Raw genomic sequence first — 26,518 nt, 5'->3', positions numbered from 1 at the left:
GGACAAACAGGCAAATATCTTTTTTCAGCAAGCTGATACTGGAGAGTAAGTCTTTCTGATATACAAAGAAAAAAACTGACAATAGACATCAGCTAAATTTGCCACAGGAAGACAGGATGATGACTTCAAAGAACTCATCAAGGTGTGTAAAGTTGCTAGTGATAGTGCATTGGCAGAAGAGTTCTTCAATGCAACCCATTCAGCTTAGTTCTTAGAATTTTTCCATATTCTACTATATAAAGTGCTCAATTCCCCTACTGAAGGCTGCAGACTGACAGAGTCTTTGGATAATGCAATTGCATAATTTGAAATAATGAGTAAAGAAAAGTATAAAGACTTGACAATCATCACGCAGTTGTTACATGAGAAACTCATATTATGGACTTCAGCCACCCAGGGTGACAATGAAAGACAAAATAAATAGATATTATAGGATGTGGAAGATGGAAACCAGTGAGTCATCAAAGCCGAAGGAGCCTTTAGCTCTGACTTGTCCAATCCCACTCATTCTCACCCCTCCAAAATCTCTAGTCACTACAAATAACCAACTCTTATTTTTACATTTGGGTGCAGCAGAGAGATTCTGTCCTGAAGACTTTTATCCTTTAATTGCTTTTTAAAAAATTTCCAAGTGTCTTGAAGGCAGAGAATAAACTTGGGTGTATTTTACTCATCCTCATTTTAAGACTCTTTTAAGACAGGAAAGCACAGTTTTTCTCAAGATATCTGTATTACTGCCTTACCAATGGGAAATATTAGAAATGGACATTTTCTCTTAAAAAAAAAATTAAGCCTCCAGTAATGTAAGAGCCTAGGAGAAAATTTTATTTCTGTAAGGAGTACTTTATAGCATATTTCCTTAATATAATTAAAGTTCAGTTATGTATTAATATCTATGATTAACTGGTTGCTTAATTTGAAGGTTTAGGTAGATATGGCTTACCGTACTTACTGTAATAGTTATGCTGTCAAAGTTTTCTGAAATGTGCTGAAATGTTGCAGAGAAGGCAACACAGATGTTTGCCCCTTTTATCTTATTTCAAAGCAGACTGGTATACGAGCCTATATTGAAAAGACTATCAATCTTCAGTCCTTTATTGTTATTTTATTGTTTGTGTGTTTGTTTTTCCCTTTTCCCTCAGTAGCATAGCAAGCTGGTGGTGGGAGTAAGTCAAGTTCTGAATGTGTAGGAAATAAGGGGTATAGTGTCTCTAGAGACTTCAAAATGGTAATAAAACCTACTAAGAGTAGATCTGTTTTTTATTAATACCATGTTCCAGCAATTCTAAAAAACATTAGTAATCGGAAGTTCTCCTTGTGGCTCAGCAGAAACGAATCTGACTAGCATTCATGAGGAGGCAGCTTCGATCTTTGGCTTGGCTCAGTGGTTTAAGGATCCTGCATTGCTGTGAGCTCTGGTACAGGTCACAGATGCAGCTCAGATCCCGTGTTACTGTGACTGCAGTGTAGGCCTGCAGCTGTATCTCTGATTTGACCCATAGCCTGGGAACCTCTATATGCCATGTGTATAGCCCTCAAAAGATAAAAATAAATAAATAAACAAATAAGTTAGTAATAAAGTTTACTTCCATCCAAAATATTTTGCGTATGTTCTAAATAGCAATTGTAGTTAATGACCATATTTTTATATCTAAGCTTTGAATTAGCACTATTGTATTACTTATTCTCTAACAAATATTATATTCTCCTTAGAAGTTAATTCAGAGAACTCTGAGTTATAGTTGCCTCCCATATAGATGGGTATTCAGCAACATGCATTTGTTTGGAGGGTAATTTCCTAAGGTCACAGATCTTTGACTTGCTTCCAGAACTGTTGGTGTCTTTATCCCCTGAGATATCACATATTCCTGCCTCCAAAGAGTAGACTCAAAATTATCAATGATAGTACTATGATTATAAACACAAAGAATTAAAACTTGAGTTATCTTGTGTCTTTATCCCCTGAGATATCACACATTCCTGCCTCCAAAGAGTAGACTCAAAATTATCAATGATAGTGCTATGATTGTAAACACAAAGAACTAGAACTTGAGTTATCTTAATCCTATCATTCCTTGCCCACATGGAGTTTGGGCTTAAAATGTTTAAAGTTGAAACAATGTGCAAATGAAGAAGTATAACATATTTTTCATAAATGCAGATTTTATAGCTGTGAAAAATACATGAATATGCATGAAATATATTTATTTCATTTAAAGTTATTACTAAAAATAATTTTCTTAAATAAAGGAGGAAAAATATTTTTAAATGATCTGCTCTGGGGTCAGATAACAAGGTACACCAGTGCCCACTACTGCCCTCCTTCCCTGCCAAGCCTCTTTTAATTGTATGGGTAATATTTCACTAATTTTGATTAGTAGATATGCTGAGACATAAATTCTGAATCTCTGATTATTGTTATTAAAACAAAGCATCAAATTACCATTTACTTAAATGCCCAAGATTATATGAAATCATAAATAAGTTATAAACATATCTGTATACATTTAATACACAGATGTATGTGTATTAAATGTATACTTTATATATCTTAGTGTTAAAAAAGTTTAAACAGCTTTCTAAATACCTCCTACATGAAAGATACAATTAAAACTGAAAAAACTGAAAATACATAACATTCAGAAGTGAGTAACATTGAGAAGGGGCTACACACCAAATCCGTTAAATACGGACAACAGAGAATTGAAAGGAAAATTCAGAAGGTTAAATGTCTTTAATAGAAAAAAGTGGGAGTTCCCGTCGTGGCTCGGTTAACGAATCTGACTAGGAACCATGAGGTTGTGGGTCTTGCTCAGTGGGTTAAGGATCCGGCGTTGCCCTGAGCTGTGGTGTAGGTCGCAGATGCAGCTCAGATCCTGCATTGCTGTGGCTCTGGCATAGGCTGGTGGCTACAACTCCAATTAGACCCTTAGCCTGGGAACCTCCATATGCCCTGGGAGCGGCCCAAGAAATGGCAAAAAAAAAGAAAAAAGTGTATTAAATACAAATTAACTAAACTTTTAATTCAAGGAGCTAATGGGACTATTAACTCTAAAGAAGAGAAAAGAAAAATTAATAGAATAAAATACTTGTAATAAATATAATAAACATACTAGAATTCATAATCACTTTAAATACTTCCTATGAATTAATGAAGAAATAACAAAGGAAATAATTATTTAAATGGACTAAAATATGGAAAGGCAAGAAACATATTTACACTCATTTGCAAGCAAAACATTGCAAACTAAAATAAAATAGAACAATTTTCCCATCATATGGGCAAAATGTATCCCTGATAATATCAAGTGATAGAAAACCTGTGAAAAAATGAGATTTCTGATACTCCGTTGATAGAGTTTAAATTAGTGCAGCCTTTATACAAGAAAATTTGTCAGTACTTATTAATATTACAAGTGATCATACCTTTTTGATCAGACAATTCAATCTACAGGAATTTATTTTCCAGAAAGATAGTTGTACAAGAATATTTATTACATCATTATTTATATTAATTTGTTATTATATTAACAAAGACAACCTAAAAGTCAGGGCATTTTTATCTTATGGAATGTTATGCTGTCAGTAAATATAATGATGCAGTTCTCCATGTATTAAAATTAAAAACTCTCTAGTTGACAAGCACTTTATTAAGTGAAGAAAGCTACCTCATGGGAAAATATATAGTATGATCCCCTTTGAGGAAATGATTTTTTTAAACCTCAGAAGTAAATGTATATACCCATCCTCATAAATAAGTGAATGAAAAGCAGTCTCTAAGAACATACAACAAATTTTTTCTTGTTGGGGTGCCATTGGAATTGGGGTGGGGAGATAATAGAGGACTTTTACTTATTTTTCATTCCATATATTTCTGTATTATCTGGAATTCTGACAAGAATTCATTGATGAATAATTGTAATTGTGATAGATAAATAGATGATGATAGATAGATAGATAGATAGATAGATAGATAGATAGATAGATAGATAGATAGATAGACTTTAAAATATCTATCTGTAGCACAAGAGCAGTCAGTGGAAAATAGCCCAGAAACTTAACAATGAAGACAGAATAGTTGTAGGGTGTTCTCAAGAACAGGCTTGACTGAGTTGAATACTGCCATTGTGTGATCTTGGGAAGGTAATTAACCTCTTTGTCTCAGTTTTTTCATCTGTGAAATAGGGGGTAGTTAATGGAACATTATCCCAGTGCACACGTGTAAAATCCTTAGACCAGTGTCTAACATATATAAAGCATTCCATGAATGTATAAATATAGTGTTAGCTATTCTTAAAGGAGGAGCGATTCCCAGGAAGAAATGATTGATATTCTAAAATTGAGAATGGATGAGAAATGGGAAACAACTGAGATGTTATTTTCCCATTTGAAAGGATCAAACCAAAAGAACAGTTAAGTGTTGAGTCCTCAGTTTAATAAGCAAAAAGTGAAGTTCCCCAGTGATGTAGCAGTTAAGGATTTGGCTTTGTCACTGCAGTGGCTGGAGTTCAATCCCTGGCCCAGGAACTTCCGCAAGCCATGGCTGTGGCCAAATAAATAAATAAAATTAAATTGAACATTTTAAAAAACTATTTTCAAACTATTTTTTTAAAAGAAGCAAAAAGTGGGAGCACCAAAATGCTGATACCTTCAATTAATATGCAAGAAAGGGGTGATGATAATGTAGATTAATTTGTGGGGGCAGACTCGAAGGAAATGTTTTTAGGATAAAAATATTGATTATGTTTTTAGCCTTGAAGGACATTTGGTCCTGTCCAAAATCCTTGAAATTCAGTCCTATGCAAAATGTCTGCAGGCACATTTGGTCCATGCCACATGGTTTTGGATAGGACCAAATATCAAGAACCTTTTGATGTGACCAGATGTCTTATGGATGTTGGAACAGGACCAAATATCTGCTAACTTCTTATAGCAATGTAAAAATGGTATCAGTGGGCAAAAGACTTAAAGGGGTGTTGGGAAGTAGTAGTGATGGGTGGAAAATGGTCCCTGAAGGGACAGAAAGAGATAGAATCAGTAGCACAGAATAAGGTAGCAGAGAATTTCCATTTCCAAATAGGATTTGAAGCATGGTCTGACATTCTGAAAAAATATAACTAACACAGAACTATAACTCCAGAGTTGGAAATCTGCTTTGTGCTGAGAATACTTACATATTTGATACAAAGGAAAGGAGCAGTTGCCATGGTGGCTTAGGAGATGAGTATGGCTATCAACTGGATGACAAATTATGGCATTAGAAGTATAGGAGATTGCAGAACCTCAGAATTATTGGTGAATGTTTAAAAGAATTGTGGAGATATGAGGGCAACTTAAATCTAGGTGTAGAAGCTTAAGAAAGAGTGTGCTAAATCAATCAGTTACAAGAAACCTGGAAGTTTCAGTGAGATTTTCAAACTTCTCCAGCACAGGCAATAATAGAATGAGGAAAATGAACTATCTACATAAACCTTTAAAGGATGCAGTCATTGCATTTTTGTTGCAATCATTTCTTTTCATATTTTGGCAGCATTTTGAATGCCATGCATTTAATTTATATTAAAATGTGTTCAATCATAGTACACTGTATCTGCTACTATGTTCTTGAATAAAGTAGGACATTTAACATATTTGTTGATCCCCAAAGTTTAGTCTGTGTTTGTTTTTATAATTAGAAAAAAGGAGGAGTTCCCATTGTGGTGCAGCATAAATTAATCCAACTAGGAACCATGAGCTTGCAGGTTCTATCCCTGGCCTTGCTCAGTGGGTTAAGGATCCGGTGTTGCTGTGAGCTGTGGTGTAGGCTAGAAGCTGTAGCTCCAATTAGACCCCTAGCCTGGGAACCTCAGTATATGGCAGGTGGGCCCTCAAAAAGACGAAAGACAAAAAAAAAAAAAAAAGAAAAAAGAAAAGAAAAGAAAAGAAAGAAAAGAGACAAGGAGGAGAACCACAAGCCTAATTTAGCCATTTCAGTTACAACTAACTCTACTCATGTCTGTCGTGTTCTAAATCCTTTGGCAAAAGACTATATAAGGAAGGATGAGACCAGGATGAAGAGTGAACAAGGGGGACAAATGGAATGGAAGGGACACAGATATTTATTCCTCCACATATTTGCCATGTCTTTTCCATGCTGAAGCTATTCTACTGGAACTTCTCTTTTCTTTGGCAGGAGTTCTGGAAGAAAACAGATGAAGAGTGGGCAGACTTATGGAGTAAGTTAAAGGAAATAATGTATGCCTTTGTGACAAGGAAATGTACTTTTGTGCATATGTATGTGGGTCCATGAAACTTGTAAGACTGTACCTCACTTTAACTCAGTATCTGAAAATAATATTTAATATGCACAAAATACAAATCAGGAGGTTATTATTTACTTTAGAAAAGACTTTCACTTCTTGTATGTTTTTTTCTTGAATTTCCTTCAATTTGTAAGCAACCTCTGAGCAGTAAACCTAAAACTTGATTTAAATACAATGGTTCAAAAATGTATCAAAATCCATCCAAATTCCAAAAGCATAAACATAGTTTATGCCAAATGTGGGTCAACAATAATTTTTTTCTTGATGCCATCCTAAATGTTGTTGGCAGTGAAATAGCATAAACCCTCAAAAAATATTTTTTTAAATCCCAAAAATACACATCAAAAAATCTGAACAAAATATCTTTCTCCCCAGCCTCTCTTGGTTTGGGTGGGAACAGTGGTTATTGACTTTAAGGCACCCTGATTGCCCATAATTCCAGATTTGAATTTAGCCAATACAAGGCACCAAGAGAGAGTCAATTTAATTGTAAGCAATGTACATAAGACTCCCCAGGGTCAGAGGGTGGGAAGTGGGGGGTGGTGAGGGGTAGAGGTTGAAAGGATTGAAGCCATGGGCTCTAGGTTAGGGGCACTGAATGGAAGGACAGTATGACCCCTTGGGGACTAATCTGGAGTTCTTAGAATCTAATGTCAGCAAGCATGATGTTATTTTACAAGCCTAATAACCTTTTTGGTAGGTAGAAAGGTTTTCCCAAGCCATTTGTAAAGTGAAATTGGAAGAATTAATGAAGAGGAAGTTTCTGCTCAACAAGTGAATTGACTGAATTAGAGGAATTTTCTTGCCTCGTCATCTGTAAAATTCAAGAAAATGTTTTACAATATGCGTTTGAATATCTATTTTCTTTTTCTAATCTTAGATCTCTGGAACACTTAGAGTGGAAACTTTGCCAGGCTTTATCCCTTTCTGATATCTAATTAAACCTGATTTAGTGGAGAATTTATCAGCATGCCTTTTCTCTCATATTTCATTTATGGATATGGACAGACACCCATTTTTGCCATGCACTGTATGTTGAAAGATCAAATACATCAGCATAATTTAAATAAATCTGAGCCCTATAAATTCCCACTGGATGCAAGACCACAAATGGAAACAAGAACAAGGGCATGTTCAATAACATTAAAATGCAACTAATTTAAAACACAAAGGAAATACATTTCTATGGAGTGCCTAATAAATCTACAGCACTCATTTCCACAGGATTTTAGTGAGCAAAATACTTCAGCAAATTTCAAGAAAGAATTACACATTCAGAGCATAGGAAAAAAATATTTGTGACTATGAGGATACATGAACAATTTTATATGAACAAATTTAAGGCTACATGAACAAATTTATATGCTTTGTTTTTGAGTTGAAAAAGATTCCAGCCAACTTTGTAGATTAGGAAAAGTTCATTGATAATTAGGGAATGTGCTAGAGTAAAACTCTTTATATTGGTAGGTCTTCATTTATTTAATTATTTTATTTGACTGATTGGTTTGTTTCAAATAGCACTGAGGATAGTTATGACCAGAGTGTTTTCTGGCTATCTTTGAATTGAGAGTTATTACTGTAATTAAATCAACCTCCTGCAAAGACTGGATCATAGGCAAAAACAATAGTTTTTATGAAGAGACAAATATATTTGTAAAAGTATTACTGGAAGGTTAAAAAAGAGAAAAAATAATAAAAGAGGAAGTGAATGAGAGCTAGAAGGGAGAGAGAAAAAGAAAAGAGCTAGAGGTGATAGCAGGGCTGGAGACAGAGAGTGGTTCTAAACAAAAACATGGATAAGAAATAAAGATTTTGGAGTTCCCGTCGTGGCTCAGTGGTTAAGGAATCCGACTAGGAACCATGAGGTTGCGGGTTCGGTCTCTGCCCTTGCTCAGTGGGTTAAGGATCTGGCGTTGCTGTGAGCTGTGGTGTAGGTTGCAGATGCGGCTCGGATCCCGTGTTACTGTGGCTCTGGCGTAGGCCAGTGGCTACAGCTCCGATTTGACCCCTAGCCTGGGAACCTCCATATGCCCTGGGAGCGGCTGAAAGAAATAGCAAAAAGACCTAAATAAATAAATAAATAAAGTTTTGCTAATGAAATAATAAAAAACTTTATTTTCCCTCCTTATAACTAATGTTTCCTAATGTATAGTCTTCCATATAATGTGAATTCCCATGTTTTCCTTCTCCTATGCCAGCAATTACCAAAGAAGAGGGGCACATGTAAGCTTTCCTTTATCCAGATACCTTCTTAAAAGTATCTCTGAGGTTTAGGAAGTCCATTGTCCCTTCTTAGAAGCCCAGCTTTCTGAATGCCAAGACCATGATCTTTCTATTCCTTCAAATATTTTGTAAACAATCATCTCCTAGGTACTATAATAGGCTTGGGAGTTACGTAAAAAAAAAATAGACCAAAATTTCTGTTCACATGGAGCTTATGTTCTAGTGGGAGTGGGTGGGAGAGAAGGTAAACAATAAAATGAAAAGTCAAATATAGAGATGACAAGACGTGCTTGGGAGTAAAGCAAAGCAGGAAATGTGAGAGGCGTGTGTGTGTGTGTGCAGGCTCGGGAAGGGGTATAGCTTATTTTGCTTTATTTTGTTTTCAATTTTATTGAAGTATAGTTTTTTTACAATGTTGTATTTGTATTTATTTCTGCTATATAAAAGAGTGGCTTAATATATATATATATATATAAATATCTATACTATTTTTAATGTTCTCTTTTATTATGGTTTATCACAGGATATTGAATAGAGTTCCCTGTGTTATATAGTAGGACCTTGTTTTTATCCATTCCATATGTAATAGTTTGCATCTACTAATCATAAACTCTCATTCCTTCCCTCCCCAACCTTCCACCCACTTGGCATGCTCTCTGTATCTGTAAGTCTGTTTCCGTTTTGTAGATAGGTTGATTTGTGTTGTATTTTAGAGTCCTCATATTAGTGATACCGTATGGTATTTGTCTTTGAATTAATTCACTTAGTATGATAATTGCTAGGTCCATCCATGTTGCAACAAATGGCATTATTTTGTTCTTTTTTATGGCTGGGTGATATTTCATTGTATATAGGTACCACATCTTCTTTGTCCATTCCTCTGTCAATGGACATTTACATTGTTTCCATGTCTTGGCTATTGTAAATAGTGTGGCTATGAACATAGGGGTACATGTATCTTTTTGAATTATAGTTTTATCTGGGTATATGCCTAGAAGTGATTGTGGATCATATGGCCACTCTATTTTTTGTTTTTTAAAGAACCTCTGTACTATTTTCCATAGTGGCTTCCCCAATTTACATTCCCACCAACAGTGTGAGAGGATTTCCTTTTCTCTATGGAAAGAGTATGGTTTTAAATGGAGAAGTCAAGGAATTCCCATTATGGTTCAGCAGGTTCAGATCCAACATAGTGGAGTTCCCATCCTGGCTCAGTGGTTAACGAACCTGACGAGTATCCATGATGATGTGGGTTCGATCCTCGGCCTTGCTCAGTGAGTGAAAGATCTGGCATTCCCATGAACTGTGGTGTAGGCTGCAGACACTGCTCGGATCCTGTGTTGCTGCGGTTGTGGCATTAGGCCTGGTGGCTACAGCTCGGACTCAACCCCTAGCCTGAGAACCTCCATATGCCATGGGTGCAGTCCTAAAAGAGACAAAAAGACAAAAAAAAAAAAAAAAAAAGGAATCCAACGTAGTGTCCCTGAGGAGGTGAGTTCGATCCCTGGCCTCATTCAGTGGGTTAGGTATATGGCATTTCCACAAGCTGCAGGGTAGTTTGCAGATGTGGCTTAGAATCAGCATTGCTGTGGCTGTGGCATAGGCCTGCAGCTGCAGCTCCGATTCCACCCCTAGCCTAGAAACTTCCATATGCTGCATGTGTGGCCATAAAAATAATAATAATAATAAAATATATAGCCTCGTCCAGAAAATCTCACTGAAAAGTATAAGTTGAACACTCTACTAAGTAAGGAGTGGGGTTGGCATAAAGACTCAGAGTAGAAAGGAAAAAGGGAATGCAAAGTCCCAGAGGCAAATAATGATTCTAGCTTTAATTTTGATAAAGATGGGCACTTTGGGGATATTGACAGAATTGTGTCATGATCTGACTTGCTTTTTATCAGACTCATTCTTGCTTTGTATTGAGATTAAATGAATCTGAAGCTCTGCAAAGTTAGGTGTAGGTGGAAGGTTTAGAAATTACAGTCTTCAGTACAGATGCAAAAGTTAAAATCATAAAGGTTAATGGAAGCTTTCAAAGAAAGCATGTGAAAAGAACAATCAAAGAGGGAAAGTGATGGAATCCTACTGGATATTAATATGTAAGAGATAAAAAGAGAAGTATCAATTTATGGAATCCAAGAGAGAACATATCAAAAAAGTAAGAAAACAAATCATGAAGTTAAGACTATTGAGCTTCACTAAAGACTCAGATGAGTTTAGGCACCATGAATTTGGACTGGCCTAAATGTGGACTGACATATAGTTGTTTGATACATTTAACAGTACTTCCAGACCAGTAAAAGTGTAGAATCCTGACTGAAGAATTGATTCAAGTTGTGGTTTTGCTAAGCAGGTGCAGTAAACAATATGAGCATCAAATAACTGAGATATTGATGAGAGACAATGGAGAAAATATCCAGCCATGTGGTTTTAGGCAGAGAAAAATAAATAAAACCAAAAGAAGGTTAAATAATAAGGAAACAGCAATCAAGAAATGATGTGTCTAAGAGTTTGGAGAGCAGATTTAGTAGGAATGAGTTTGAGAATAAGGATAGGAAAGAGGTGTAATTAAGTGGGATATGGGTGCTTACTATTTTTAATGGAGAAAATAATAAGACAAATTGTATTAAACCTAATTAAAAGTTGATGTCTTTAGTTAATATATCTTAGGCTCTAGACAGTTTAATTTCATAATATAGATTTGATCATTCTCATTTATCTTTTTTTTTGTCATTGTCATAAAATCCCAAGTCAAAGATTTCTCTTCAGGAGTTTTAGTTATATACCTATTCTATTGTAGGCCAACTGGCCACCGGAAGCAAGATCAAGGGCTTCAAGATAGGAAAGCTCTCCCCTACTTACAGAATCCCCTTTTCACTAGGCTTATTGCAGAATGAGTGGATATGAGCATATTACTCAAAGTTACGTATTTCTAGGGAGTCCAAATATTATGAAAATTTTGCTTGTGATTAGACTACAAATTCCTTCTGAGTGTTTTTTCCTGTTACTTAATTTGGAATAAAAGCATATATAGTCATTTGGTAAAACCAAAGAAAATCAGATATAAGGAGTTCCTTTGTGCCACAGCAGGTTAAGCATCCAGCTTGTCACTGCAGTGGCTCAGATCACTGTGGGGTGTAGATTTGATTCCTGGCCTGGGAACTTCTACATGCTGTGGGTACGGCCAAAAAAAAGGAGAAGACTACAAAATAAAATATAAAAAAGCAAAGATTTTATTATTTAAAGAGAAATATGTTGTTTACTACCAAATATGATTACAAAAGCTTAGATAGATAGATAGCTAGACAGACAGACAGACACAGACAGCAGTTTTAATTTTAAACTTTTGAATAACTCTGAAGCAAGGTAACATGGTTGACTAGTTCTGCTTATGCTTTTCAAACTTTTCTGTGTCTTTTTTTCTAAATCAGCAGAGCAAGATCTGCCAGGTGCAGTTTTCTTTTTCAGAATGAACAATGAAGCAAATTGCCTCATCTTCCTTAGGCAAAGTGTACTACTACTTTTAGTTTGCTTCTGGCCCCTTTGAGTTCTAGGCACTAAATTCAAACCTAAGTTTTCAGCTTCACATGTCTTTGCTTGGTATTTAACTCTCTTACTGTGGAACGGATGCTCACTACACTAAAGCTATGCATAAAATCATGAATAAATGACCTCAAAGGCTCCTTTTGGTCGTTAATCTCCAAGTAGCCCTCTCTAATGTAAAGCCACAAAGGAAGAACTTGGTAATTCTCTGCAACAAAACGAAGTCAAAATTGTGTGATCCTCCAAGGTTATACTCCTGCAAGTAATTTTGGTAGCACAAACTCCTCCTTTTTCACTTAAACCAAATATCCATTTTCCTGTAGCATTAATAGAGAATTTATCAAGACAAAGAAATTCTCATAAAAGCTTAATTAGATGTTAAGAAGATTCAGCTAAAAGAAAGAATTAATAAAAAGGAAGATAATATCAAGCATATTTTGATGAATAATGTCTATCAATGTGTTAATAATGAAGTAAAAGGAAAGTTATGCCAAAGAGGGGGAAAAAAGCAGAGAAGACAAAAAGGAACAAAGTTCTAGAGGTATATAAAGAGAAAATGAAGAAAAGAATGAAAGAATAAGAAGTAAATTCCAAAAAGGAGAGAATGGAAAGTTCACACTATTTTTAAAGTACAACATTTTTTACTATAATATTAAAAATATTAAAATATAAGGTGATTAATAGAGAAATAAAATATTAAAATTCTGTTCACATGCCTCTGTTGTTTTTTTATTTAATATACTATCATTTTAGCAAAAAATGTCTGTAATCTCCTTCCTTATATCATTGTATAGATTATTCACATAGAGTTGATATGACAACAGTAATGACACAATGTCTCAAATGCAGATGATGTATTATATGTGTACATTAATCGGGATATTCAATCCTACGTGAATAAACAAAATTACAATGCTAAATCTTTTATATTTTCTAGATGTCTAACTATTCCATCAATGATTTAGGATTACCCACTTATTTCAAGTGTGATTGAGGTATCCCCAAAAATCTAACAGTTGCTTCTTTATTATAGCCATATGCTCAGATTTAGTCAAAGAGAGAACAATTTCTGCAGCATCCTTTCAAAATAAAAAAATAAAGGAGCTGATTATGATTGCTGTTTTGTAGGTTCAGACATTTAATGCCTTCTTCCTTGGAAAAAAAATAACAGCTAGGAACAATAATCACAGGCAAAACTTTGCAACACCAATTGCCTTGAAAAGGAAACAAATATTTCCCCTACACACAAGAAAAAAATACTGTCCATTCCTGTCAGCCTTTTCAACCTCTTTTGTGTTCCAAGAAATTGCGAGTAATGAAAACAGGGCAGAGCCAATCAAATGGGTGTGTATACTAGTGCACTGAGAGAGTTGAAAGCTCTGCATTTAAAATAAGGTTTATGCATAATTCATAGACTATGCATGTTTATGTAAATTACTAAAGGCGGAAGTGTATACGAAACCAGAATCTGAGGTAAAATGACGATGTTATAATATACTGCTGGACTTGCGTCTTGCCAATTCAACATATCCCGTTATACTATTCTTGAAAATTACATCGTGTGCCAGTTCACACTAGGAAACCTAATAAAACTTTGAGGGTTGCACACACAGTGTATTTTTCGACATTTTTTTTCAGATTCAATATATTATTAAACACTGAAACTCAACCATATATAATTCAGACTGCCTGGGAATAAAGATGTACATATATATTCCTGTTAATGGGTGTTATATACGTTGAGGGAAATAGAAACAGTGCCTAGAAATTTTATTTAAACAGAGAGAGGTTTTAAGTGTATGGGGATTTCCACTTTAAAATGAAGGAAATGAATTCTTCCATCATCGGAAACAGAGCCATTGAATTTTGGAAGGTAAAATATTATTTTGAAGGCAACCTTCCACCTAACACAGAACACTGGTGTGGTTTCTGGCTGGTGATACTCAGCACAGACTCATCTTCTAAGTTAAAGTGTTCTTTTGAATCAGTCATTGTGGGCTGCCAGCAGAGAAGAGCTCATTTGCATGAGCTCTCCACCTCCTGGTCAGCTCTGAAAATCTTGGCAGCTTAGCAATGCAATTGGCAAAGGAGTATTTCAAAAAAAATTAATAAATAAGGACTTCCAAAGAAAACATTGTCACTGAATTAAGTCCAATGCACCTGAAATTCATTGCTCTGTTATCTTTTAAATTGTTATAAATATAGCAGGCATTTTAAAGTCATTTCTGTTTATTCCTTTCCTAATGTACTGTGTGAACCATTTTTCACATGTGTTAACGTACTATATGCAAATGGCGTTTAATGTGTTTTATTCACAGAATGCATTTACAAATCATTTTGCGTATGGAGGAAGCAGTTGCTTCAGTTTCACACGTGAAGCTGAAAAGGAGGGGTATGTACTACTACATTTCTAAAACGAGAGAAAATAAATGGAATGAGGAAAGCCCACAGATGCTATAATAGAAATTTTCTAGGATTCTAATTCGCCTATTAGTACCTGTTTCTCATTTGATAGACTTTCAAAATCTGGTGCTAAATTTCCCTCCCTAACAATTTAAGCTCTTGTTATTAGAAACAATTATCCCTTCCTTTATTCCTGCTCAGTTCCATGTGTACTATTCCTCTTAGAAATCAAAAGAAAAGCCCAGAAACAGCAAACACTTCTAGGTGAAGCAAAAATTCATTTAAACATTTGTGCTCTATGTACTCCCACAGAATCTGAGAGTAATTTCTCAGACAACTAATCATGATGTATTTTTTCATGGCATTTAAAGATTTTCAAATGATTTGCAACAGAATTTATTTTATTTCAAATAGTTCTCATACACTAAACTATGTTAAATTTCTAAATGTTTAAAAAAACGCAGAGTAAATATTGAAGGGGTATTAAAATTCCATGTTATATAATATTAAAGATATATCCAAAAGGAACATCTCTAATTGTGATAAAACTAATGTGAAGAATATGTACAACATAATGTTTTTATTCTGCAAATTTATAGAAATAGGTCCCTAAATGGTTATTATTTTTGTTCCATGTATAGAACGACTGGGAAAAATGTTGGCAATTACTCTGTGAATGGTGTTCTACCCTGGCATGAAGCTATCACTAATTTGCATATAGCATTGTTGGAGATGAAGGCTGTGACATACAGATCATCATCAACATTGGGAATTCACACTGCTTACTGTACCTCCTCATACAAACACATACTGCCACTTATGGATCAAAGGGAGTGTTGCCACTGCAGTTCTGAGCTATTAAAACATATCACGCTACTGGAATTTTAAACATGTTTTAGGAGTGGAGTCTTTACCATTAGAAGGATGTTTTTTCCTTTGTTATGTAAACAAAAGGAATTCTCTTAGAAACTTATTCCACAGAAATGTTGATCTTTTACCTACATTTTCATAGTTTCCTCAAACAAAAAAAGGCACATAGTATAAAAATTAAAAAATTTAATTATTTGGTATGTTAGTAAGCAGTACTTTTTATTTTCTTCTATAACAGGAAGAAAATTTAAGAGTATTCTTTGAATTTAAGAATAAAAAAGAGATCAAAATGTAGATACAATCCACTAATTTTTGAGCAGTGGCTTTTAGTAGTTTCCATGGTGACATGGGTCCATAAATATAAACTCAAATGAGGCAACTTTTACCTCATTTATTAAATAAATAGGCAAAGAGAATTTTATTTTAAATTACTAGAATAATTATCTTGGTTATTTCCTTCATATTGCACATATAGCCATGATGGGCCTATCTCCTACTATTCATCTTTATTTTTTTTTAAAGAAACTAAAAATTTTGCTGTGTGCATTTTAGAAGACTAAATATTTTGAATTTAATATAATGAGAGATTATTACTCTTTCTTGATTTAAATAAAAGCTTTCTTGGTAACAAAATAGTGAATTGGTTATGGAACTTGAGAATTAAGCTCTCAGCAATACGATATTTTTCTACTAGTTTTTGTGAAAGAGGACATGTGAATGTATTAGAGAATTTACATCTGCCCTATGGGACCATCTATAGTAGATTGTTCCTATACATTATATGTCAAGACTTGCCTATTGAGGCATATATAGCAGGTATGCACTGGAGTATAATTTATAATGTATGCTTACAGCGTATTTCTATAATGTCCTTACCCATTCCCTATTACCTTTCTGTCCTCTAATTTTCATGAGGCTCCATCGTGCATCTTATTTTCAATTTAGTGAAGAAGCCGAGTGATCGGTTATGGATGATAAGAGGAAAAATCAGTCAAATGTGGACAAGGCTGGCCTGATAAGACTGAAATGAAGTATGCTTTAGATTGTGTAATAATTTCCAGCTGTGTTTTAGTTTAAGAAAATATCCAACATGACACTCCTAGCTTAACTCAGTCACACATTTCATACAGGTAGTATTTTTCAGATGACACCAAGTTAGAAGGGGTTGCTAACACTTCAGAAGAAAAGATCAGAATTCAAAGTGACCTTGATAAATTGAAGAAACAGCATGAACCAGATGAAAATACTGGCTTGCCAATACAGTGGGAGAAAAAAATCTTAGCTAGCATTCATCATTCATTTATGCATTCATCAAATATTTATTGAATACCTACTATGTGCCAGTTACAAGCTGAATATTGGTTAATTTTAGTCTGGAAATCTGACCCCTCCTTCAGTGATTGGTCCTTTTTAGGAAATCAATCTCTTTCAAAATTATGTTCCTACATTGTTTAAAACCAGTAGACTTAAGGAAAAAATACAAGCAGATAATATATACATATTATATATATTCATTGTGTATATGTAGTATATAGATATAAATATATGCAAGCTTCATTCTTTTTGAAGGTTGAGTCACTTTGAGGAGACAAAATGTCATTATTTAATGTTTAACTTTGGGTTATAATAAGGTAATATATATACATAATAATGAAAATAATTTAAAAGATATTTTACTGGTTCAGTCTTGGTCTGCCAAAATTCAGGACTACTCATTTCCCTTTTTAAAATTTGACTCCAGTAGCATTCTAACTTTGTTTCCCCCCTGGCTGCCTTGAAGAAGAGTAAACATGCATCCTGGTTTCATTGGGACAGTTTACACCTGCTTTTTCAGCATAATTCACTTTCAGAAGTAATCCACTTATACAACAAATTATGTGATGCCCCCTATCTTGACGTATCTCTCCGCCTGTACCCAAGCATTGTGCCTTTTGATAGGGTCAAATAAGATGTCATTCCTGCCCTCCCGGAGTTGACTGGATACCTGGAGAGACATAGATATCAACAGATCTTTTCAGGGGAAATCAAGAACCTGAAGGTGAACAGACTTCATACAAAAGTATGGATAAAAAGGAACTAGCAGTCAAGAAGCCATTAAAGCGGCCAAATTGGAGAACATAGAGCAGCAAAGCCTAATTGACAACTTATCAGACATAGTTCATCTTTGAGCAAAACTCCCTTTATATAGGTATCTTTAACTTGAAAACCAGGTTCCAGAGCCAAAACAGGCAGAAATGAGAATAGAACATGATAGTAATACCCATAAATAAATAATATATACCTGTCTATAATGAAAAGTGTTTTCATTACTTTTTTAGATTTTCGCCATTCCTTGAAAATCTGCAATGTATATATTTTACTGGTAATGAAAAAATTTTAACTGTTCTACCTAGTTTATATTTATCATAACGTTTTTCTCCTCTCAAATTTGTAACCTTAGGTGTGAGGAAATAAAGAGTTAAATTTTTAAACAGTCACTGATATGCTCTCTAAAGCAATTATTCCTTCTGTCACCAAGAGATAAATGTACTACCACAAGACATTACAAATGTGCTCTTCTAGACTCTAATACAAATTACTGTCAGACCATACCACTTAAAGCCTTCTTCTTCTTATTTAGTAAAGCCAATTCTTTTTGATTTTTTAACATATAAAGAAGAAAATATCGTGCTCTAAGGATTGTGAACACATTTTAACAATTTTTAACCCTTTTAAAATAACATTATCTGCTTATTAACTCTAAACACCACTCGATACCAAGACTCATGGACATTCTGGAAGAAGTTGGTGAGGAAGAGAGCATCTGGTATTGGATGAGTTTCCTGTTATTTGTTAGGGTTTCAACAAGTACCTCAATCAGTGAGAGGAACACTATAGTTAGTTTTAACCCTAAGTAAGCCTCACGAAGATGAAATTAAACTATAAAAATTGACTTAAAGGTTTACCTCCCTTGTAGTCTCACCCCAAGCAGAAATGATCTAAGGATCATTCAGAGCCTGTAAATGTGCTTAGAGATTATGAACATGTGAACACAATGCATAGATCTAATGTTTATGATTTTGCACTCTAATTTTTTCAATTCCTTAAGTCTGTGAAAAGACAAGTCTAAGTCACAAACTCATTTGGGGGAAGCTGAAATTTAAGACAGAACTACTCAGGAGTTCCTCTTGTAGCTCATCAGGTTAAGGACCCACCGTTGTCCCCATGAGGATACAGGTTTGATCCCTGGCCTCACTTAGTGGGTTAAGGATACCGAGTTGCCACAAGGTGAAGCATAGGTCACACATCTGGCTCTGATCCACTGTTACTGTGGCTGTGGTGTAGGCCGGCACCTGAAGCTCTGATTCTGCCCCTAGCCTGGGAACTTCCATATGCCACAGGTCTGGCCCTAAAAAGAAAAAATGAAATAAAAATAAAAGAGAACTGGAATTCCCATTGTGGTAACGAACCTGGCTAATATCCATGAGGACGTGGATTTGATCCCTGGCCCCACTCAGTGGGTTAAAGATCTGGTGTTGCCATGACCTGCAGTGTAGGCCAGCAGCTCCAGCTCTGATTTGGGCCCTAGCCCAGGGACCTTCCATATGCCATGGGTGTGGCCCTAAGAAAAATAAAATTAAATTAAAAAAAAAAAGAACTTTGTTTTTCTTTGCATGTAGGCTGTGAAAATGTGTCATACATCAGGCTATGGGCCATACAAGTTAGTGAGAGAGCACTGACTTTTTAAAGCAAAGGAGTTCAATCTGAGGAGTGGACAATGATGTAGAAATGCAAAGAAATGATGTGACCTAAGCCTGCAAGATTGACCAGTCCTTAGATATGTTTTCAGAGCAGCCTTGCAAGCCTAACACTGGTTTAGCCCCAGATATCTGCTCTAACCACCAATCGCCTGTAATTAATATACCCTACAGCACCCTTGTTTTGTTTTTTTCAAATAGAAAATATGTTCAGGAAAAAGTGAGAAATGTGTGGATAAGTATAGAGTGTGGGACAGAGAAATTGTCTTGACTACAGAGTAGAAACAGCACTAATTAGAACACATTCAGGAGTAGTGCTATTATTGTAGCATTGGTGGCGGGGGGGTTGATATTTTTTCAGTTAAATTATTTTAAAATGTTCTTCATTGATGGAAAGCAATTACATACTGTAATGCATTTTTTCTAAAAACAGCTCTATGATTTTCAACTTGTTAATGAATTTGACATAAGACAAATGATTGTATATAAAGAACTTGGTAAAGAATTTGCTTAATGTAAATATAAATAGTCATGATTATTATAAGCCCATCAATATATTTTTGATAATTTCTTTGCCATGTTTGTGGCATGTGGAAGTCCCCAGACCAGGGATCGAACCTGCACCATAGCAGTGACCTGAGGCGCTGCAGTGACAATGCCAGATATGTAACATTCTTCACCACAAGAGAACTCTTGATAATTTTTCATGCATGGTAAAAGTTAAAGTGGCAAACTGATATTCTGATAGAAAAGCCAAAGTTTTGAGTGTCAGTGTGGGAGAATAGAAAATTTTTAGATTTTCTTAAAAGACTTTTTTAAAATTTTATGACAAAATTTTTCTTGACATTGTTTGATCTAATTTTGCACTCCTTGATAGTAATGTTTTAGAAAACAAGTGTAATCAAAATTGGTAGTTATGGCCTCTGTTAATACAGTAGTATGTTTTAAAGCCTCATAAATGCCTGTTTGCACCCAAACTTGGGAAGTATCATGTGATGTGTGTTGAAATTAATGGGAAATAGCTTATGTTTTAAAGCCTCATAAATGCCTGTTTGCACCCAAACTTGGGAAGTATCATGTGATGTGTGTTGAAATTAATGGGAAATGCCAAGAAACTTGGACATCAGTCTTTGAGATTATTTATCATGAAAAAAATAAAAAAACCTCTATGGGGAGTTTCCGTCATGGCACAGCAGAAATGAATCTGACTAGGAACAAGGAAGTTTCAGGTTCAATCCCTGGCCTTGCTCAGTGGGTTAAGGATCCAGCGTTGCCGTGAGCTGTGGTATAGATTACAGATGCAGTTCGGATCTGGCGTTGCTGTGGCTCTGGCGTAGGTCAGCAGCTGCAGCTCTGATTAGACCCCTAGCTTGGGAACTTCTATATGCCGTGGGTAGTGGCCCTAAAAAAAAAAAAAAATCTACGTTTTTGACTTGAAAAACTCCTACCAAGTTCAGAATAGAAGACTACAAGACTTTGGTCTTTTCTTCCAAAGACAATTTACACAAACTATAGCAGTGGGAGGAAACAGAGGCATGGAATATTCTGCAAGTCATGCCTTCTGTTTGGGGAAATTGTCTACTTCCTACTGCATAACATTTTTACTAGAGATTATTGAACCACTTCTTGATTCCCTAAATAAGAATATTTGAATGGCATCACTGTCAATTATCCATTTCATAAAAGAGGGAATCCCATCACCTCACCTTCTTTTAAAGTAGTCAACAGATCATTTCCCCTGAGCTTGAGCTGTGGACAAAAGATTCTTTTTAGTAGGCCTCCATAACACTGATGATGAATCTTAACTTACTGGAATTTTCAAACCACCAAATGAAAAAGTAGCCACGATTCAATATACATGGTATCTAATAATTACCTAAAATTAACTTGTTAGATATTAATGCCACTAAATAGTACACTTAAAATGGTAAACTTTAAGTTATGTACTATAAGTTTAAAAATTAATTCAAGCTAAAAATTTTTTAAAAAAGAAAAATATTTTGACATGAAAATTCTGAGTTTTAGAGCCAACTGTTTATGAAAATAACTAATTACTTAGGAGCTACATGGAGAAAGAGACATCTCTGATCTAGGTTTTCTAAAAGAAATGGGTTGGATAAGGTTGGAGTATGGCAGGTCTTGAGAATCAGTTGGCGTTATGTTAGGAATGTATTTCAAATCTAGCTGGGCCCTCAACTCCTCTTAGTTTTGAGGTCTTTATTACCGTTATGGGGAGAGATTAAACAAATGACCAAGTAAGAAGAAGAGGAGACAGGTGATAATTAAGAGCGGAAAAAATTAATTTTTAAACATTCAGAAGCCTTGAGTATAGTGATTGCTTTGCTGTAACTTCAGTGATATGAGGACTATTAATTTGTTTGAAAAAAGAAATGTTGGCACATCTATGAATTAAGCAAAATAATCCCTGATTATATGTTAAAATAATGGTTAGGATGACTCTCAAACTAATATCTCCCTACCCCTGTAGATAATGGTGTTTTTCAAGAGACTAGATACCATCAAAACCATATTTAATAAAATAGTACCTTTTCTTCCCTTTTGATTGACCTTCCAATGCTGAGAGAATTCAGGTATCCTTATACAGTACAAGCCAACATGTCATATTTGTCTACCAATAATATGTAGTAGGGAATTAATTATCCAAATTTACATTTATGTATGATTTAATCAGCCTGTGATACCTTTCTGTGCTGCTCTGCAGTGCCAGTCTCATGCTCTTTCTTGCCATTCGCTGTTCTCTGCCAGAAACAACCTTTCTTCTTCCTTGGTCTCTGTCAAGTATAAAGCAAGACATCATCAATTAAAAACTAAAAGTGATAAGAACCTACCAACTGCCAGATAGTAAAAGCAGCAGATCTCTTTCCTCAGAAAAAACAAAAAACAAAAAAGGTAGACCAAGGAGTCCACTTCAAATTATGATGATGTATTTCTAAAGGATTATTTATAGCAAAATATTTTCCATTTTGTAGAAAATAAAAGTCAAAGATATGAAAAAATCATGAAGGGTTGCTCTTATTTTGCATTTTAGTGACATGCTGATCCAATATCAAAGAGAGGGGTATAAAGCTTTGGTTAAGGTTCTAGGTAGCAAAGACTTCTTTCTGGATTTCCTCACACTTACTTCCCTTCACAGAAATAACAAATGACAACATCTTAGCTATATGTGCCAGCTCTGAGCAACATTACTCATTAGAAGAAATTCCACACTGTGGCTTCTGTCTCTCTTTGATCACTGCCCCTCCCTTGTTGGTAGGATCTGTACTGGTACAGCCTTTGGGGAATATGTTTAAAATTTAAAAATACACATAATCCTTGATTCTGACACTGTATGAATATTTCTGTAGGACTGATTATGAGAGGGAAAAGCAGCCCCTGACATCTAGGAATTGGCCTAACACTTAATAGAGAGGCCTTGTTGTTTCTAGTTGCTTACCTGGCACCCATAGCTAGGTGGAGGTGTTCTTTCGTTGGACACACAGAAAGAAAGAGAAAGAAAAGAAAGAAAAATAGAGAGAGAAAGAAAAGAAGAAAAGAAAGAAGGGAGGAAGGAAGGAAACAAACCTCATAGCATCCCAACACTGGACAAGGTCACTTTGTGACTGTGAAGAAGAGAGAGCAAAACAAAAGAGACAGCTTCCTGGAACTTTACCCATAATGGCTTAACCAAAACCCAAATTCTGCAATTTTTAACACCCTCTTACTGAAATCCCTCATGGTTCTCCATGATGCAACTAGCAAATACCGGACTTACTTGCTGGGGGTCTTTGGTGGGAGGGAAGAAACAGTTTTTAAAGACAGAATGTTGTTTATTACAGTAGTTTAATAGCAAATGTTGAAAACAACCTATTCAGAAATATGAAAATGATTCAATAAGTTATGACACATCCATTATATGAAATAGCCCTTGAAGAGTTAGAGGCACAGTTATTCAAATGAGGAAAAAATCTCTACATTGCGCTGTTATATTGGAGGAAAGGGCAAGCAGGTTAAATAAAATCACAAAGAATAGGACACTACTATGTTTAAAGAAAAACAAATTTGTGTGTGTGTGTGTGTTTGTGTGTGTGTGTGTGTGTGTGTGTGTACCGAAAAAGTTCTGGAAGAATATCACATTCTTAACAGAGCCATGGGGAAGAGAAGAGATAAAGAAATATTTATACCTTATTATTTTAATTTTGACAAAATTTTGTAAGTTTATAATTTTTGGAAAGGATACTGAGAAGTCAATTTTTATAAGTTATACTTATAAAAATTGACTTCTCAGTAAACAAATACCATATGAGGAGTTCCCATCATGGCACAGCAGAAATGAGTCCGACTAGGAACCATGATGTTGAGGGTTCAATCCCTGACCTCACTCAGTGGGTTAAGGATCCAGCATAGCCATGAGCTGTGGTGTAGGTTGCAGTCATGGCTCAGATCTGGCGTTGCTGTGGCTGTGGTGTAGGCTAGAAGCTGTAGCTCCAATTAGACCCCTAGACTGGGAACCTCCATATGCTGTTGGTGTGGCCCTAAAGAGCCCCCCCAAAATTTAAAATACCATATTATCATATACATGATGTTTATATTGCATTATATATGTTGAAGAGGTGATAGATATACATTTCTCTGCATCTGCTTTTTGCATACATTACAGAAGCCCTCCCAAGTCAACTGGTATAGGCCTATCACAGTATTTATAAAAGGTACATATTATTCCTTAATAGAGATGCACAGAAATTATCTATTCTCCTATTGACAGACATTTGGTATGCAATTGAGCCACCACACACACACACACACACACACACACACACACATATCCTTTCATATGTATGGTTTCATTTTAGTGCTTTTTTTCCATATGGCATCAATTGATAGGAAAGGGATTTGAGGGGCAAAAGCAAGGGCTATTCTCAATTTTATTTCTTTTAATTTAATTTTTATTTTATATTGGATTATAGTTGGTTTACAATGTCATGTTCAAATGTAAAACAAAATGATTCAGTTATACATATATCCTTTCCTTTTCAGATTCTTTTCCCACATAGGTTATTATACAGTATTGAGTAGAGCATCCTATGTGATACAGTAGACCCTTGTTAATTATCTATTTTACATATAGTGTGTATATGCTAATCTCAAACTCCTAATTTAAGCCTCATTCCACCCCTCTTTCCTCTTTCGTAATCATGTTTGTTTTCTCTGTTTCTGCTTCTTTTTTGTAAGTGAGTTCATCTGTATAATTTTTATTTTCACATATAATGATCTCATATGGTATTTGTCTTTCTCTAACTTACTTAGTGTGATATCTCTAGGTATATCCTTGTTTCTGCAAATGGCATTACTTTGGTTTTTATGGCTGAGTAATATTCCATTGTATATATGTACTACATCTTCTTTATCCATTTCTCTGTCAGTAAACATTTAGGCTTCTTCCATGTCTTGGCTATCGTAAACAGTAATGCAGTGAACTTTAGAGTGCATGTACCTTTTCGTTTATGGTTTTCTGCAGATAGATGCCCAGGAGTAAGACTGCTGGATCATATGGTAGTTCTATTGTTAGTTTTTCAATAAACCTCCATAGTGTTCTCCATAGTGTTTGTATTAATTTACATTCCCACCAACAGTATAGAAGGGTTTCCTTTTCTCCAAAACCTCTTCGACATTTATTGTTTGTAGACTTTTTTGATAATGGCCATTATGACTGGTGCCAGATGATACCTTATTGTAGTTTTGATTTGCATTTCTTTAATAATTAGTGATGTTGAGCATCTTTCCATATGCTTTTTGGCCATCTATTTGTCTTTGAAGAATATCTTCCGCTCTTTTTTTACCGGGTGATTTGATTTTTTTTTTATAGAGAGTTCAAGAGTTGTTAGTATATTTTGGAGATTAATTCCTTGTCAGCTGTTACATTGGCAAAGATTTTCTCCCATCTGTGGCCTGTATTTTCAATTTGTTTATGGTTTGCTGTGCAAAAACTTTTAAGTTTTATTAGGTTCCATTTGTTTATTTTTATTTTTATTTTCATTTCTCTGAGAGGTGGATCCAGAAAGATAGTGCTATGATTTATGCCAAATGCTTATGTTTTCCTCTAAGAGTTTTATTCTCTCCAGCATTACATTTAGGATTTTAGTAGTTTTCTAGTAGCATCTGTAGGATTTTCTATGAATAGCATCATGTTGTTTGCAAACAGTGACAATTATACTTGTTCTTGTCCAATTTGGATTCCTTTTATTTCTTTTCCTTCTCTGCTTGTCATAGCTAGGACTTCCAAAACTACTGAATAAATGTGGTGAGAGTGGACATCCTTATCTTATTCCTTATCCCAGAAGAAATGCTTTCAAGCTCTTCACCACTGAGAATGATATTAGCTATGGGTTTATCATATTTGGCCTTTATTATGTTGAGGAAGTTTTCCTCTTTGAGAACTTTCTGAAAAATTTATTATAAATGGTTGTTGAATTTTTTCAAAAGCTTTTTATTCATCTATGCTGATGATATGGTTTTTGTTCTCCAGTTTATTAATGTGGAATACCACACATTTGTGGATATTGAATCATCTTTGCATCTCTGGGATAAATCCTGCTTGATCATGGTGCATGACCCTTTGAATGTATTATTGGATTCAGTTTGCTAGTGTTTTGTTGAGGATTTTCACATCTATGTTTATCAGTTATACCAATGTGTGATTTTCTTTAGTTGTGGTATCTTTGTCTGATTTTGGTATCAGGGTGATGGTGGCCTCGTAGAATGGATTTTGGAGTATTCATTTCTCTGCAGTTTTTGGAATAGTTTCAGAAGGATAGGTGTTACCTCTTCTCTAAATGTTTGATAGAATTCACCTATGAAGCCATCTGGTCCTGGACTTTTGTTGGCTGGAAATTTTTTAATCACAATTTCAAGTTCAGTATTTGTGATTGGTCTGTTCATATTTTCTATTTCTTCTTGATTCAGTGTTAGAAGGTTGTACCTTTATAAGAATTTGTCCATTTCTTCTAGGTGGTCCATTTTATTGATGTACATTTGCTTATAGTATTCTGTTATAATCCTTTGTATTTCTGTGGTGTAGCTTGTAACTTCTTTTTCGTTTCTAGTTATATTAATTTGAGCCTTCCCCATTTTTATCTTGATGAGTCTGACTAAAGGTTTATCAATTTTTTTTATCATTTCAAAGAACCAGATTTTAGTTTCATTGATCTTTTCTACTGATTTCTTAATCTTTATTTCATTTTTTCTGTTTTGATCTTTATTATTTCTTTCCTTCTACTTGCTTTGGGATTTGTTCTTTATTAGTTGCTTTAGGTCTGAGGTTAGATTGTTTATTTCAGATTTTTCTTGTTTTCTGAGGTAAAATTTTATTGTTATAAATTACCCTGTAAGAATTTCATTTGCAGCGTTCCCGTCATGGCACAGCAGAAACGAATCTGACTA

The 26,518-nt window shown here is 34.9% G+C and overlaps 2 long non-coding RNA genes across 2 annotated transcripts in view; one reads left to right on the top strand and one right to left on the bottom strand.

Annotated features, from left to right (window-relative positions):
* LOC110259419 overlaps positions 5,940-26,518 on the top strand; it is a 44,290-nt gene continuing 23,711 nt past the window's right edge. Inside the window, exons 1-2 of the long non-coding RNA XR_002341806.1 lie at positions 5,940-6,215; positions 14,390-14,463. This is a non-coding gene — a long non-coding RNA (uncharacterized LOC110259419). The remainder of the gene's footprint in view (positions 6,216-14,389; positions 14,464-26,518) is intronic.
* The window catches only part of LOC106509495, a 58,716-nt gene continuing 52,689 nt past the window's right edge, over positions 20,492-26,518 (bottom strand). Inside the window, exons 4-5 of the long non-coding RNA XR_001307083.2 lie at positions 21,784-21,873; positions 20,492-20,830 (exon numbers count right to left, since the gene is read on the bottom strand). This is a non-coding gene — a long non-coding RNA (uncharacterized LOC106509495). The remainder of the gene's footprint in view (positions 20,831-21,783; positions 21,874-26,518) is intronic.

This window comes from Sus scrofa, chromosome 2, assembly GCF_000003025.6.
Source record: "Sus scrofa isolate TJ Tabasco breed Duroc chromosome 2, Sscrofa11.1, whole genome shotgun sequence".
Classification (NCBI taxonomy): Eukaryota; Metazoa; Chordata; class Mammalia; order Artiodactyla; family Suidae; genus Sus; species Sus scrofa.
This window is presented reverse-complemented; position numbering and strand designations above follow the sequence as displayed.